The sequence below is a fragment of the Pleurodeles waltl genome, chromosome 12 (genome assembly GCF_031143425.1).
Source record: "Pleurodeles waltl isolate 20211129_DDA chromosome 12, aPleWal1.hap1.20221129, whole genome shotgun sequence".
In the NCBI taxonomy this organism is placed as follows: Eukaryota; Metazoa; Chordata; class Amphibia; order Caudata; family Salamandridae; genus Pleurodeles; species Pleurodeles waltl.
This window is the reverse complement of record NC_090451.1, coordinates 258,315,805-258,333,908: the sequence shown is the minus strand read 5'-3', so window position 1 is coordinate 258,333,908 and position 18,104 is coordinate 258,315,805.

Here is an 18,104-nt window from a genome sequence, read left to right as displayed (position 1 = left end):
GTTGGAAAAAAAGGACGCAAATTTGGCTTGGTTAGCTTATGTGGACAAAAAGTTATGAGGGCATAAGCGCGAACTGCCCTAAATAGGCAAAAAAAGGCCTGGCACAGGAGGGGGAAAAGGCCTGGCAGTGAAGGGGTTAAGATTCGACCGGATCTATCACGGCCAGATAGCCCCGGTTGGCTTTTAAGCACTACATTTCAGTTTATTTTTGAAAAATTCATAATTCTGGTTTTACTTATTTGAAACTTTGCTGTTTTGATCTTATTTGGTCATTTAAATCAAGCTCTTTTTTCTAACCAGGTGTGATAACTTTTTGTGTTGTGTTTTCACTGTTTTACTGTTGAAGTGTTACACAAATACTTAACACACTTCCTCTTACGCTAAACCTGACTGCTTTGCGCAAAGCTATGAGGGGGTGAGCACAAGGTAATTTAGGGTGTGTTTGAAACTTTCGCTGACTAGGACTGTGCTTGATGCTTGGACAGAAAGCATATCTCTGCCAACCAGAAACGGAATTACTAGCAGATGATCATGGAATTTAATGAATATCCCAAAACCAAAGAGGCCACAGACAGCAGGCAAAAACTACAAAGGAACGATGAGATATAAGAATTGTGTACACTATGACAGTGTCATCGCAGGCAACAGGGTGGTACATCCACATAATGGTTAAAAGATGTTCGGCAATGTGGGATGCAAAGAAAATGCATTCCTGCAATTAAAAGTCCTTTTGGTTTATTGTATATTGATAAACAAACAAAAAGTTAAAGTCAGAATCACAGAACATAGAATCAACTTAAGTGATAAAAAGAAAACCACAAGGTTGGTGCGCCATTGGTTTGAAGCACACCACAATATCTTTCAATTAAGATTTCAAATTCTTTAAAAACTGCAGCAGACAGGCTACACAGGTTCTTCTGAAGCCATGTTTTTCCTTGTCAGCCTAATGTAAGTCACAGTAGATGCTGCAGTTCATAAGTGACCTTTAAAGTTTCAGGCCATTAGTGTTTTGTACCTGCACAATATACAATGGCCATACTGGTAAGTTAAATATGCCAATTGTGGCATAGTGACAGCTGGGCTTTGCGCATACTTCTCAGAAAGCCAATACACACGGAGGGTGGAGGTGTAACAGCATTATATCTACATACTGAATGTTCTTCCTTGGGCAGGTAGAGGGAGAGGAGGGGCACAATTACATTTGGATAGGCTGTGTTCTGCCCTCACACAAAGGGCACATTACCCACACTGATGCCTGGAGGCAGGGTTGGAGGAGAAGGGGGCATTCCTGGAACCAGTTAATGCTGTTTGGAACCCCCTCCCCACCTAGTGGAATTTGAGCAAAATGAGTATAAGTTCAGGGGGCTCTCCCCCACATTTTTAGACACTGATGGGCACTTTATGGACCGGACACTGGATGCTGCTTGAAGAAGTCACCAGAAACCGCCTTTGGATTGCCCTGCTGTTGTCTTGAACTGTGACCTGGTAGGTCACTGGAAGGACTGCCACTTGTTTTTATCAGGACCTTTTTGCTTGCCTGGGTCCCGCAGCCTTGTGCCCCCTCAGCTGTCTCCTGGGACTGGATGGTGTGCCCCTTTCCCCCCTGCATTGATGTTATTCTGATGCAGTTTTCTTTTTATGGGCAGAGTAGGACATGGATAGTGCAGGAACTCAGGAAAGGACTGGCCTGTGGCTAGGAGGTGTCCTGTGGCTGGGCCGCCTAACAGAAGGGGGGTATCAGTCCACAAGGCCCTGGAGGGTTCCGTACGTGCCCCTTGTGAACGAAGGTGCATTGTGGGAGGTAGCAGCCATGCCGTTCCGACACAGGCGGCTGTCATGTGGTTCTCCCTCTGCTTGGGGAAGGAGCCAGCTGGAGCCGGCTCTCCCTGAGCCGCTGCATGACATTCTCATGGGAAGTGGCCCCTTCTAAGTCCCAGCACAGGAAAGCCCAAAGAGGGTTTCCCACCACATTTCCTTGTGGACACCCCCGGCTGGCAGACTAATTCTTGTGGTTTTGGCCCCATGAGAGGAGCGGGCCGCTTCCCTGTTACGGAGAAAAGCACTGCACTCACCACAGTGGGAGTCCAGGAGCTCCTGTGGTGGACATAAGGGGTCTGTACCTACTGTATATCCTGTATAGAAAGCGCAGACAAGCTCTAACCTTCACACAGAAAGTAGTGTTGGAAACCCAGACAGAAAGCTTGTTTCGCTACATGATTCTTGCCTTCTCTGTTTCTGCACTCTTTTATAACCAGATCCATGCTATTGGCCATGCCTGCCATATTGGGGGGGCTACATTTTTCAGGATCTGCATTGTAGGCATAGGGGATGGGGATGTAATGTTTTATGGTATATGCAATATGGAGATGTAGCTTCCTATGTTTCCTTAATGATGATGGTGGTGATTATGACAGATGCTTTTTGTACTAATGAATCAAATGACTAGCTTCCTATTTTGCATTCATGATGCTTGTGGTGGTTATGACAGATCCTTTTTGTTCTAATGATGACCTGATTCTGCTTGTGTTGCAGAATGCCAGTAACCTATGTGTTTACCTGACTACAGCTTGCTTTCATGGACTAGTAACCTGTGTGATGTTCAGACAACTGCTTGTGTAGCAGGGTATTACTGATATATGTCATATTCGGTCTAATGTTATGTGCAATACAGTTCATTTTTATATAACTTGTTGTAGTGTTTCCTTTGTGATGTATTTCTTGTGTCAACGGTGTTGTATGTATTGTGCAAACACTTTAAAGATTGCCTCTGGTATAAACCTGAATGCTCATGCCAAGCTACCAAGGGGGTGCGCGGGGGTTATCTTGGCTGTGTATCTCCCTTACCCTGACTAGAGTGGTGATCCCTGCCTACCTGAGGTGCCTATCCTAGCCAACCAGGAATCCAATTTCTAATAAAAGCATTACCAGACAAAGAATGAAGGACGTATTGAGAATAATGTTGGGCACTAGGGCAGAGATTAGGCAAAAGAGGATGATGTCAACAACTGAACTGTGGAAATGGTACAAAGGTAGTGGTATGAAGTGTAATGCAGAGCAAAACGAAAGTTAACTGATAAAACATGCTCACAGCTAGATATACCAGTAATGAAGTCAACCTACATATAACACTAACACGAGTAGAGATGCTGATCAAAGGATCGTTTTTTGAGTGATACAATATATGAATGAGTATTTGATTTTTATGCTCATGAACACCATGCAGACAGCACTGCAGAAAAGAGCAGGCAATCCACTCGAAATTCCCCCTCCGCTGTCTCATCACCGATTAACTATGACACGCATGTGGGATTGGAAAAGTAGTATATTGTGTGCTCAGAACACCACTCCATTAAGACTACACAGAATAAGGCATAGAAGTATACTGTCACCCTTCCAAGCATCCAAAATCAAGGAGAGTACCTACATCCCTTACCAGTGTACATACTGCCACAATCAGACAAAATCACAAAAAGCACTTTGTATCTTAGAGTTACAAAATGGTCTGCCCACTTACATATCGACAATACGATTCACAGTGGATCTGATTGATACCCAGTCTGTCAATGTACGACTTACTACCATGTGATCCCACCACCACAGGGCACGTTGCCACCTTCTGTAATGTTGTTGATGGTCACATTAGTAGTATCACAAGGTCATTTATTGTGCTCTTCATATATTGTATTTTAATTGGAATTGGATTTATATAGAGCTTACTAAACCTAAGAAGCCATTGAAGCTCTTTATGCAGGTAGCACAATACACAGTAGCCAAGAGTTAGTGGTTAACCCAGTGGTTATAAGTTATTGTTGTATATTATTGGTTATTGTGTTAGACTTGTGCTCTTGGGAAGTTTTCAAAGGCATTTCCTCCAGTTTTGGACTAGGACAAAAAATAGTCCCAGGCACCAAAATATCAGGGTGCCACATTAATGAATTAGATAGCTAAAGAAGTGTGGTATGTGTACAAACTGGGGCAGGTCTGAATTTGTAAAGACACACTGTTTGAATGTTTGGAAATGTATGGAACACTGCATGGAGCTGGGCTCACAACTCATAATGTGTGTTTTAATATCAACGAAATCTAAAGTAAAAACTGGACCAGTAGTCCATAAAACAGGCCCACCTGCAGCCAAAAGACGCTCCCACACACTGACCTGTCAGACCAGCTCCCTGAGACCTACCTGATTGCCCTATATGCCAATTTGACCCTGATTTCCTCCCGGTTCTTGCAGAAGATTAGGTAAGTAGGAATTAGGCGACACTATTAGTTGGAGTTAATGGAAGTTGAAAATAGAATTAGCAGTTGAGCTGGTCGTAATTTGATAACGTTAAGTACCAAGAGGATGTTAAATAGAAGGAGATATTTGTGATGAGCGATGTGTTAAACGGAGAAGCGTAGAAAGACAGGAGAAGGTCAGATATTGTTAGACCAGAAGGAATGGTAACCCTGAAGGTGAGTTTGCACTTTGCAAAGAGAGGTATGTTTAGGTTGCTGAAATATAATCAAGAGTAAGGGTGACAGGAATGCAACAGAGTACACCAACGTCAGAACCATTCAGGCATGCAGAGAATGGGCTGTAAGGAGAGGATCATTCAAAAGAAGGGAATACGAGGGGTTAATTACTGGCTATATAACAAGGTACATTTTTGTGCAGGATTTTACAAGTATGGTGAGAGTAGGCTTTAGAGCTGGGGTACAGTTGAATGATGAAGGAAAAGTAGACAAAAAGTTTGAGGATTGTTACCTGTGGGCCGGTGATATGTTGCCACTTCTTTAGCTGTTTTATTTGGCTGATTGATGCTTTTGATGAACTCTTTCTGTTTTCGGTTACATAAGTATAGTGGATTATTTAGTTTCTTCTGCTGCAAACTTGATTTATTGTAATATGAGGTGCAGCTATTATGTGGTCTATCTGGATAGCTGCTACTTTACAATTTGTCTTCTAAGTTTTGGAGGCTTGGGGCATCTCTGGGATTGCATTGAATTATTCTGTTTTGGGTTAGTTTGATATTAATATGTGGGTTCCATGCTAGAGGGGCTTATAGTTCTCCATAAAATCAGTAAAGGGAAGTTTGGTGAGATATTCTGCTGATGTGGTTCTTTCTGGATCTTAGGGGATCTTGTAGGACTACTTGTCCATAGGTTGAGACCAGATATTAGGATCATGTAGATTTTCTTCTGGATTTCTTTCAAAATTATGAAAACTTAACCATTCTTCTGAACTCTGAGTATTTCTAAGTGGCTCTTTTCTTTGCAGATGTTTAGTTCCATAGCTTTGCAGCTTCAACATAGATGGTAGTGTACTCACTGTTTTCTTCATGTAACAGGAATTATCAAGTGTGTCACCAGCCTGCCCACATGGATACACATGCACACTAACATTATGGCCCTCATCCTGACCTTGGCGGGCGGCGGAGGCCGCCCGCCAAAGTCCCGCCGTCAGGTTACCGTTCCGCGGTCGAAAGACCGCGGCGGTAATTCTGACATTCCCGCTGGGCTGGCGGGCGGCCGCCTTCAGGCCGCCCGCCAGCCCAGCGGGAAAGAGGCTTCCACGATGAAGCCGGCTCGGAATCGAGCCGGCGGAGTGGAAGCTGTGCGACGGGTGCAGTTGCACCCGTCGCGTATTTCACTGTCTGCGCAGCAGACAGTGAAATACATTTAGGGGCCCTCTTACGGGGGCCCCTGCAGTGCCCATGCCAGTGGCATGGGCACTGCAGGGGCCCCCAGGGGCCCCGCGACCCCCCCTACCGCCATCCGGTTCCCGGCGGGCGGACCGCCGGGAACTGGATGGCGGTAGGAGGGGTCGGAATCCCCTCGGCAGCGCAGCAAGCTGCGCCGCCTTGGAGGATTCCAACGGGCAGCGGAAAACCGCCGGGAGACCGCCGGTTTTCCTGCACTGACCGTGGCCAAAGCGCTGCGGTCAGAATGCCCTGCGGGGCACCGCCGGTCTGTCGGCGGTGCTCCCGCCGACCCTGGCCCCGGCGGTCTAAGACCGCCGGGGTTAGAATCACCCCCTATATATGGATTGATGTAGAGGTTGCCAATGTTTTCTGCGCCACCAGCGGAGTTCACAGAGTTTAGCCCACTCTGCACGGAGTTACCAAAAACTCAGTGGAGTGGAGCAGAGTTTTTCCCCTCGCTCGCTAACTGTAGGTTGGTGAGCGCATGTGAGAAAAAATCAAATAGACCACCTCTCAGTGAGATTTCTCAACATCAGCAGTCACGGCAGGTCGCTACCACTCGCTTTGAGAAAGCTGTCACTCGTGTTGAGGAAGCTGCAGTTTGAGTAGAACATCTACTCAAGCGGCAAAAAGAAGCAGCGCCATCTTGTACTGCGCATTGTGCCACTTGTGCTGATTTCACGGGAAGGAACAAACTTCTGGCATTAAAAATCAGTGCGAGCAGTGTGATTTACCACACTCTGCCGCTCATGGAACTCCGCGTAGAACGGTGGAGTTTTTTCTGCACTTCCCGTAGTAATGCATAGCAGAACTCTTCCAACTCCACCCAGGCCTTGATTGATGGCACATTCCTTCTCAACTAAATACTGGTATCAGGTGAGGAGCCCTCAACTGTTGCTGGGGAGGAACAAGAGATTTGTGGCTCTGCATGTGAGTAAATTGGAGATCAGGAGTTGGGAGGGAAGAAGCTGCGGCATAATTGGATAACTGGATAAGGCAACATTGCATACTTAAGACTACTCAACAAGAGTCAGCAAAACATTCTTGGTTCTTCAGAACGTTGTGTTATGCACCTGGCTGAGGCAATTGCAACATAGGCCAGTGATTGTCACTGTGCTGCAGGAAATCAAAGGGGACACAATGCATTGTGGCACTCCCTGGTACAGGCCGTGGTGGGTGTAGTTTTTTTCGAGAGTGACACTAGAAAATATTTTAATTGAACAATTAGTAAGTAGAGATCCCAGCACAGGACGAATTCAAAAAAGTAAATAAAAAAGTGAACAGAGTCAGTTTAGTAACTTAATACGTGAACAGTTGCAAAGCTAGGTAAAGTGTTCTGTCTGTTTCAGTGCCAGACCATGGTCTGATGCCAGTTACGTTAACAGTCACCTTATATTTTTCAGGTTAAATCTGTACCTTGTCATGCAAAGATACAGCTAACAAAGGAAAAATGTATCTGGCAATTGCAAGATTCCTTTGAGTACTATTACTATTGACTCTCTCAGTGTGTCTACGTTGCTTTTTTATTGCCTTGAAAGGGGTTTTATACTTAATTTGTTTTACTAAAGAAACAAAAGCGACCTAGCATAATTCAGTGATGCCAAATGAAGTTATTAGGAGCATAAAGGAAAACCCCACTGAAAATAAGCACTGCATTACACTTCCATATGTTCATTAGTAAACGCTGTAGGCATATAGGTAACTTGTAAATTAGAAGAAAAGTGTGTAAATACCTGAAGCTAAAAATTGCTATGCACATGTAGGGTTTGCAGTCACAGCTGTTTTCCAGGCACCCAAACAGATTGGATCCCTTAGCTGCTGTTGTACTGACACAAAACAAAAAAAGCAAACACCAAGATTAATAATTACAGTAATGCCGACAATGTGCAGACTAATCACCTTGATCGTTGTTCTTAATTTCATAGCTTCGATTAAGAACTCGAGAGCTGTGACAAGTAAATTACTGTTGCTCCGCGTGTTACAATTTATTCAGATCCCATCTGCTATCTGACCATTACCGGTGGTCCAAAGAAAAACATAGCCCTCTCAAACATACCTTCGTGTTATAGGAATAACAGAATCACGTGGGATTCTGAGACACAGAGAGATAAACAAAGAAGTTCTCTTTGTCTATTTGGGAGGCTTCAGAAACAGGAACTGCTCCTTTGCAGTTTTTAAATGTCCTACGCATCTCTTTTGCACTGAGTTTGACGCTTAACCTTTTTTAAAGGAAAAGAGAATTGTAAGAAGGGGTTTGGAAATGTGCAACTATTTGTTTTAACGTTTTCCAAGCCACGCGTTATAGCCTGAAAACGTTGCAGCTGCCGCTCATGATCGACGGAACCAAAGGCTTAACAGCCACCAACGAAAAACTCCAATGCAAGCCGAATAACAGAGGCTGTTTGCCAACTGCTGCTAAATTCACTCCCTCCCGCCAGCAGCAATTATACCATGAATATAATCACGTACTGAACGATTCTCCTCTGAATCGCAAAGTAACGCCCTTCGTGGCGGGACATCGGGCTGCAGGAAATCATCTATTACTTCATGGCAAAGGGATATTTGACAGGCCAGTCGAGGTAAAATTCACCTCCAGTGTAGTCCAGAAGATCATCAGTCTTCATCGAGGACAAAGTTTCTGACTTTGCAGATAAAAGCAAACATGTAAATCACTTCCAATTGTAAGGGGGAGAAGCCTGGAATTATAATTTTCAACACCAAAGACCCCATTAAAAAGTTATTTGTGCATTCAAGTACAACTTAGGTGCACACATAATTTCATTTGCATTTTTCATTTAAAATTTACTTTAAACCTTGAACGTTATTTTAATGAAGCAAATTTCTAAATTGTATTTCCTACTGTAGGAAATTGGGTTTTTAGTTGTGTGAGCTGCACACGTAATAGGCACACAGTTATCCTTATTGGGCACCAAGCACCCCATTGTGACGCTTGACTCTCTCTCTGTGTAGTGAGGAAGAGCAGTCCAAGGCCTGCTCAGGGGAGGTAGTGTGAGCTAGTAATCACAGTTCACTGGCACGAAATAATAACACTCAATAAATTATTATCCCGTCAGTATATATTCTTTAGAAAAAGAAGTACATTTATTACACACAAACACACCACTAAATACACAAACATTTACAAATATGCAATTGGTGGTATTCCTGTCATCCTGGGGCCACCACGAGCAAAGCAAATGAGGCAACTAGAAGAGCCCCACTCTCCGTTAAGGGGCACTCTTCCAGGAGCAGTGAATACTTTAGTAGCAGCTCTCCTGATGTGCTAGGAGAGATGCAGAGCTTCCTTCTCCTAGCGCACAAGCTCACGCCACACGCCTCTTCTTCTTCTGTTTTTCAGAGTGCTCGGTCACACCTGGGCACCCCCACATTCTCCCAACATTGGGGGTAGTCTAGGGAGCCAACCCCTGGTTGCCCTGCTGGCTCCCACATGGCAGCCTCTCTTCCTGCTGCCACGGGAGCTGGTAGCTCTGTTCTCCCCTGCCTGCTTCTATTGCTATTTTCTGTCTCTATTGTCAGTGCTAATAGTTTCTTTCCTTAATATTCCATTATTTTATATAGCTTAGGAAACACTAATTAAGTTGCATTTTGTAGGCAGGCCTTGGCCTGTTAGTTGTCCTTTTTTGTTGTGAGCATAGTGGAGGCTTTTGCACCACTCCCTTACACAAATGGGTGTGTTTTAGAGTGTTGTGATTTCCCCCTATGTGGTGCTCCATGCATGAAATAAAGGGGGGGAGGCAATTTTGTCATCTACTTTCAAAACTACTTATGTGGGGAAGTATATAGCATGGGTGTCTCTTTAATGTGTTTGGCAGAATGTGCTACAGTTTTAGACTCCTTTACTTAACCAAATTCAAAAACAGTTATGTTAATTCTCATTTATTGGTTCCCAGCAGAGTTGCCAATGAGGTACCTTACTAGTGCACTTCCAACCAATCTGAGCAGGTGTCTTAGGGGAATTATAGTCTTTTTGCTAAGCTGATATTGTCTGGAGTGCAACCTAGGAATAAATGGACTGGTGGGGTTCTGAACTGAACTCTCAGCAACAGTCCTATTTTATATAGGTTCTAGTGCTTTTTTCCACAGCTTTTTAGTATAATGTTTTTATTACAGATTTTGGATTTGAACATCATCAAACAATATTTGCATTTTGATTGCTCGCAGGTAATCACCAACGACTAACATAGTGATTAAGAAAACAGTTACAATTCCATCACCTAACCTACTGTTTAGTAGGCAGGTGCTAGGGCCTGCAGAGTCAAGTACACATTCAAACATATAAACAATCTGTCCTTTCTCTGCCATCAAGCAGATGAAGCCATTTACATGGCAGAAAAGAGAAGCTAGAGAAGGAAAGAGATGTAAAGATAAAAAAGTGGATAATCAAAAGCATTTCTGTCCAATCACGTAAGGGAGAAGAAAAGGGACTCCTCTGAACGAAGGGACACCATATCTATTCTAATACAGTAATTTGATTCTGAAGACGGTAAATGATCTGCTCATTTGTGGCTGCTACGGCCAGGTCCTGCATCCATTCAGAATTGAAGTGAGTTGCTCTCTGTTTCCAGTGGCAGAGGATAGCCATCATGGCCACTGACCACGCCATATCGACCCACCGCTTTGCATTACAATCAAAATCTACTTTGTCCAGTGTATTGTAAAAAAAACTATCAAAACATCTTATGTTATAAGTCAAGATTGCTGGAAGAGGTGATGGTGTTTAGGACTTGCAGCCAAAATGTCTGTAAAGATGGACAAGAAAGAAACCAAGTGTAACAGGCTGCTGAAGGCATAGAAATAGCCAAATGTGGTCTGTATGGAGACAAATGCCAACCTTGTAGTGACTAGAAGAACCTGAATTTGAGCTGAGCCTTGCACAGGCCCTTGTCATGAGTATTCAGAATTTCTGACCAATCTGGGTTGGAATATTCTTTTCTGAGCCATCTCTGCCATTTGTCTCGAAGGGATTTCCGAAGGAGGTGCAAATATAAATTGTCAAGCAATACCAGAGTACAGCCCAGAAATGGCCATTGTTTAAGAACTCTATCTCTCAAATAGTTCTGAACCACCTATTCAAATAACAAGGAATCCATTGGTAGTTTAGCACTCTTCAGGCAGTGCTTCCAGGTGAAATTTGGTGTGGAGATCTAAAAAGATTTTGAAGTCTGCCTCAGTCAATAGTTGATCCACTGTTTGAATTCCATGGCCAACCCAGTCCTTCTACATTATTGTTTGATTAACAACTTGGGTGGCCTTATTGTGCCAGATGGGCACTGTGTCATGAAGATCTGCTTGTGTCTTAAAGAGTCAGTGTGTCACCTACCATGTACGTTTAGCTTCTCTGAGAACAGGATTCTCCTTTTCCTTTTTCAAGGGTGTTGTAAGGAGCATCACAACTATTGGACCCTTAAGGTGGGTACATCCTATCAATTCCCAATCCGGGGGCTTTAGATCCTTAGAGTAAAAGTTGGCCAGGTGTGCCAAATGGTGCGCTTTGTAATAAATCATCATATCCAGGAAGCAAAGACCTCACGCTTCAGTGGCTGCTTGCATAGAGCGCCTCGGCCTTTGTCCATCCCACACATAGGCCCTCATTACAAGTGTGGGGGTCTCAAAACCACCACACTCGCGATGGCGGTTGGACTGCTGCAGACAGGGCCGTCCGACTGCCCCAGTATGATTGTGGCGGAGCTGCCACGGTCAAACCGTCGGCCTGCAGTCAGCCTGCAGTGTGGCAGTCTCAGTGGTTGTAATTCGCCAGGGCAGCAGTGCAAGCAGTGCTGCCCTGGGTATTACGAGTCCCAATCCGCCCACCTTTCCATAGCTGTAATTACCACCATGGAAAGGTTGGTGCAATGGGGTGTCTGGTGGGGGGCCTGGGGGTCCCTGCACTGCTCATGCCAAGTGCTATCACACCTGACGCACCACATCATTGCCGATGGCTCAATTATGAACCGCCATTATTGTTGTGGTGAGTGTTCCGCTGGCCCAGTGGAATACTCCTAATATGGTGGGCAAAAGACCTCCAGGACTGGCGGTCTTTTGCCTGCAGCAGCTTTGCCGAAGTTGTAATGAGGCCCATAGTTTTTTATGAGCTTACAAAGGTTATGAATCTGGTACCCTGGAATAGAAGTCGGGATCATCCCAATAAGTAATTAAAACAAGGCACAGTTACCATTTTCAATTTCTGTATATGGCCTGACAAGGATAGTCTCAGAGATGACCATTTATTAAAGTCTGTAGCAGTTTGGGTGAGCAAGATGTATATAATTTCCAGGGCCATCTACATGAAATTATTGCCAATCATGGTGGTAGACCATATGCAGGGCAGACCATTAAATATCACTTTTGTGGTCATTCGTTTGAAAGGCTCGGCTTAACCTTCATCCCAGTTTATTTTGAGGCCAGAAAAATAGCAAAATGTAGTGACAGTGGTGAGGGATAGAGGGTTCTTGTATGGTAAGCAGGAAGAGGATGTCATCCGCATACAGGAGGAGTTTTGCCTCCCGTGCCTCTGTAGTAACACCGGAAATGGCATACGACTCCTGGATTCTGTCTGCCAGAGGTTCCAGCGCCAACAAGAAAAGGAGAGTCAACAGGGAACAGCCTTGCTGAGTACCTCATGCAATCAAGAACAGTTCTGAATGAAACCATTTCAGTGATTGTTGCCATAAGGGAGTGAAAGAGGAGATTCATTTTTTTAAATAAATAATTTTTGGATTCCACCGTCTGTAGGACTTGAAAAAAGGAAGGCCATTCAACCCTGTCAGACTCCTTCTTTGTTTCCATGGATATCACCACTTTAATTTCTAGGTCTTTTATGGCCTTCTACATGATACTTGAAAGAAGCTGCATGTGACTGGAAGTTAATTGCTTCCATACAAAGCCTACCTGTGACCCATGTATTAATGACAGCATAAACTTAAGCAAGCAGGTGAGAGTACCTTCCATAGAATGTTTAGGCCAGTATTTATGAAAGAAATGGGGCCATAGTTGCCACACTGAAGCACGTCCTTGGGAGGAGGACAATATTTGCCCTATTGGATTCCAGATGTATGGAATCAGAGTCCCCCATGTCTTTGCTGACCTTGGCCAACAAAGGTATTACAATTTGCTCATTCATTTTATAGTATTCACTGGGGAGGCAATCCTTACCCGGAAACTTGCCAGAAGTAATTTTCTTATGGCATATTTTATTTAGTCTTCAGTGATGTCCCTCTCTAGACTGTCGGCTGAGGCACCTGTAATGTGAGGGGGATTGAGTGTATCAAAAAATGTGGATTCTTCCGTGGAGAGTGCTGTTTCTGATATCTAAGTATAGCCCCTAATAAATGAATGCAAACTCTTCAGCAAACCATACCAGATTGATGAGTAGCTCCAGAGTGTATTAAGTGCTGGACGAAAGTGATGGGCCTCTTCCTGTCACAGCTGTTAGGCAAGAAGGTAACTGTCTTTTCCCCCAAACTGATATTGTTGATGTTTCATCCACCCCAATGTTTTCCCTGCATTGAACTGAACAGAGAATTAAGATCCATTTTAGCTTGAACAAGGAGCCAAAAGTTAGCCATCATTGGGTGCAAATGGTATTGAACTGCTAAGACATTGATTCAGAGTTCCATTTGATTCTGGGACTCTGGATGTCATTTTTAATGTGAGATGGAGCCCTTCATGAGCTGACTATGCATGTAGGCTTTTCTGACTGCCCATAAGTTTTGAGGCATGGTCACCGAGATCTTATTTAGTGATGTATGTGTGGAGCTGTTGTTGCAAGGTGACATCTGCTACCTTCCTGGCAGCAGTCATAGATTCCAATGTCTACATCTAATTGGACAAGGAAGTGTTTGAAGAGGCATGGTTCAAAAATATTGCAAGAATCCGAGTTGGAGAAGAGCATTCCTGCCATGAGTAAATAGTTAATTCTGGACTCAGTGGCATGGAGGTTGGAGTAAAATGTGAATTTGGGACTCTCTGTGGTGTAAGAGATGCCAAGGTCCACCAATGCTTGATCCGCAAATAGATCTAGACTCGCCATCCTATCTCGATTCTGACTGGTCTCTGGTGTGCCAGTCCTGTTGAGTATAGAGTTTGGTAACAAGTTCCAGTCCCCTCCCAATATGGATATGTTCAAAGTCCACCACCAGTCAGTGTAACCTGAAGAGATATGAGATCTTTGGGCCATTGGGTGCATAGATGGCACCTATTATAACAAGTGAGGACTGAATTTGAAGCTGTGGGTGCATATAATCATCCATCTTTGTCCTTGTGGTGAACTCAAGCCATAACTCACTTGTGAAGAAGTATAGAGGTGCCACCTTTCTCAGGTGTGGGACTTACTGCAAGCATCATCTTACCTACCCAGTCTTACTGCAGTTTGGAGGATTCTGCATCCAATAAGTCAGTTTCTTGCAATAAGGCCCCAACGAGAGACGTGGTTGCTAAGCAGGCTAGTATGTTTTTCCTTTTGATATGTCTGTTGAGATAGTTACATTCAGGGATATGATTTGTATTGTGTACAGCTATCATTCAGGCCAAGAATTAGTCTGAGGAGAACTATTAGTGATGAGAGGAAGAGAACAGCTGCACACCAGTATGGGCTGTGTGAGGAACTGGGTTGGTGGTTGACTGGGGTGTGAGCCCTTGTCAAGCAACAGTCACAATCCCTTACAGGGTGAACCACAAAAATTACTAAATTAACCTGTGCTTCACCCTAGGAAGATTTGCAAAAAAACTGTCAGGCTTAACTGAGAAGCGGTATTTATGCAGCATGCAAACCACATACCAATTTAGAAAAATAGAGTAAAGTTTAATAAATTGTTTGACAAAAGATGCTCAAAAATTCAATCAGTAGAATCAGAGTTATGAATTTTTTAAGTTTGAGCGAGGGGGGGAGGTTCGGATACATGAAGTAGATTGAGCCCGGTCAGTGCTTACCTTGGGACTTAAGTAACGTTTGATTAAAAAAAAGCCTGAGAAGGTTTAAGTTCAGCAGGGCAAGGCTGAAGGAGTGTTCGAGGAGGGAGCATCGTCGTTGGATGGTCATGAACCAAAGACTCAGTGAAGATTTTTACCTTTAGACTTAGGGCCCGATTAAGAGTCTGACAGTCACTAGACTGTCAGACTTGCTCTGGTGGTCAGGACCGCCACTGCTATGGCAGTCCGACTCCCACATTATGACCCTGATGGACAGACTGCCAGGGTACCACCATCTCTGCTGGGATCCGTGATCCTGACGGGTTGATGGTGGGTACAGGTCGCAGGTACAGGATACACTTGGCATGGGCAGTGAAGGGGCCCCCTACCCAGCACCCTCCCAACACTCACTGTTATCTGTGCAGACAGTGAGCATTGTGAAGGTGCTGGTGCACCTTGCAGGCAGCAGCAATGCCGAAAGCTCGATCACGAGCCAGTGACAATGCTGCTGCCACTTTCCCACAGGATGACGGGCAAAAACCTTGAATTACACCCATCAGCCCAGTGGGAAAGTTGTAATGGGCATGGCAGGGAGATAGCCAGTAAGGCGACAACCTCCGGGTCGGAAGTTCAGTGGACGGGTCATGCAGGCTGTCAAACTCGTAATCAGACCCTTAATCATCAAAATGGAAGTTGACCATTGCAGTTGACCTAACTTTCAACTTTGGTACGATCTTGCGCTACTAGATGTCCGCAGTTGGCACTTTGATCTTGAAGGTGCTAGTTTTCACTAAAAACTTTAAAAGTTCATAACTCCAGTTCTACTGATTAGACATTTGTCATTTTGGTGTCACATAATTTATTATAAGGTACTCTATTTTACAAAACCTCAACAACAAAATATGTTTTAAAATATTATTTCATGCATCTATCAAGATACAAACTTCAGACTACTTAAAGGGAAACAAAATATTCTGACACTTCCATTGAAAACTTATATTAAAGACTTAAGTAAAAAAAGGATATGTATGTATAAAATAAACATATGCATATGTTACAAACAATCTGAACTGAATTTGATGCAAAAATAAAATATAATGTAATCTCAGCCATAAAAATAAAATATATATAATTTATATAATTCATTAATTTAAAAATATCAAACTGAGCTAAACAACCTTGGGGAAAGGTTGCTTATTAACCTAACTGGGATAAATATAGTTCTGTATCTCTCCTAAAATGGTTAGACAAATTGTGTTTTCTCCTAACATTTTGAGAATAAGCAGGGGCACGAAAGCAGAGATCCAAACCGCACCAATGCCTAAAGCCTTTTCACACACCTCAAGGAAAAATTTATATTCTATGACAACAAACTGGCAATAAAAGAATGATTGTACTTTGCACTATTAATAATCTACAGACCTTGACCCAATGCAACATTTGACTAATGAGTTTCCAATCATTCCCTTCTTTACTTTAGCTACATTAAATCAATCCATGGAGAGTACAACAATAAAAACAACCACTTAGAATATAGCTTCCTCCCTAACATTTAATCAAACATCTACCACAAAATGATTTATGTAGCATTTCAACAATCTTACAAATGTGTCTCAACCAAATTAATAATGGATTTTGAAAACTCTGTGATCCACACATTCATAAAAAGCAATCTTGAAAGACAAATTCATGAGTGTTATTTCCTTTCTAACTGTGCAAATTGTTGACACATACAAAAATCTAATCACAGTTTTGTAGAGCACAAACATGACCCAAGGGTATTGGAATGCTTTACAGGAGCACAAGATACATTATAGAGGGTCTCATTCATTTGTAGGTATGAAAAGATTAAGGCCCTCATTACAACCCTGGCGGTCGGTGATAAAGTGGCGGTAATACCGCTAACAGGCTGGCGGTCAAAAAAATGGAATCACAGCCATGTAAGAAACCGCCAACACAGACAGCCACTTTAACACTCTGACCGCCATGGTGGTAGCAACAAACACCGCGGTGGACACCGCCAACAGAGAGGCGGAAGACAATGTACCGCCCACACTATTACAAGGCACCAATCTGCCAGCTTTTACAGGGCGGTACCAATGCCATCAAAAGCACGGCAGGAACAGTCTTTGGAAGTGAAACCACTCACCTCATGACAATCAACGAAGAACCAGGACGCCATGGAGCCCGAACTACAGGTCCTGCCCATGTTGCTGTATCTCTTAATACACCACGAAGTGGAAAGAAGGTGGCGGCGGCAACAACCATGGTGAGTACTGCACCTAGCACTCAGGGGAGGGGAGTAGGGAAAAGAGCACCCCCACCCAGAACAACACACACACACACACACACACATATCCAATAACATCACAGATACACCCCGTCACCCCCTGGAAGGATGCAAGGACCAAACGAAATGAGTTTAACTAGTGTAATAGTCGAACAATCAGATAGCCCAAGAGAACAGCAAATAATCAGTATACACAAATATTTACAGCAAGTACACAAGTCCGTACACTGTCCCATGAAATGTCCGTGGACCAGTGGTCCCAAAAAGCATGGGCGAAGCCCACACATGACACCTGCCTCAAAATGGAGAGAACACTGCAGGGGCATCAGGTCGATAAAAAAAACAGGCACCTCAGGTGGAAGGGGAGGGGGGGGCACCTCAGCCGGATGATGGTACAACGCCACTGCTCCTCGTGGGGGCTCCATGCCCACTGCTTGTGCCTGTGGAGGGCAAAGCCACAGTCTCTCAAGTGCGGGGTTTGCCCACTGCTTGCTCCTGGGGAGTGCAAAGCCACGTTCTCTCAAGTCTCTCAAGTGGGTGGTTTGCCCACTGCTTGGTCCTGAGGAGTACAAAGCCACAGTCTCTCATGTCTCACAAGTGGGTGATATGCCCACTGTTTGGTCCTGGGGAGTGCAAAGCCACAGTCTCTCAAATCGGTGACATGTTCCACTGGTCCTGGAGGGGCTTTGTGCCCAGAGTGCTTCATCCTGCAAAAGACTGCGTTAGTGGATGTTTTTCTCCACTGGTCCTGGAGGGGGCTTTGTGTCCAGAGTGCTTCATCCTGCCAAGGACTGATTTAATGGATGTTTTTCTCCACTGGTTCTGGAGGGGGCTTTGTGCCCAGAGTGCTTCATCCTGCCAAGGACTGTGTTAGTGGATGTTTTTCTCCATTGGTTCTGGAGGGGGCTTTGTGCCCAGTGATGCTGCACCTGGGGTGTGGCATTTTGACTTTGTCTCACCTGGTTGTCACAGCCACGCGATGTACCCGGAATAGGTAGCATGATACTCCATGGAGGCAGACCCACACTCCATCCTGCGGTGAGTTAGGCTGCTAATTGCTGGTTTGTGTCAGTGCTGGAGGTGCTGTCTCAAGTGGCGTGTCCAGGGTCCAGGACATCACCTGCAGACTCTAACGGCTGCACACTGGGAATGGGGCTGACATCCAACAGAGTGGCATCGGCTGTGCATGTGGCGGTGCTGAT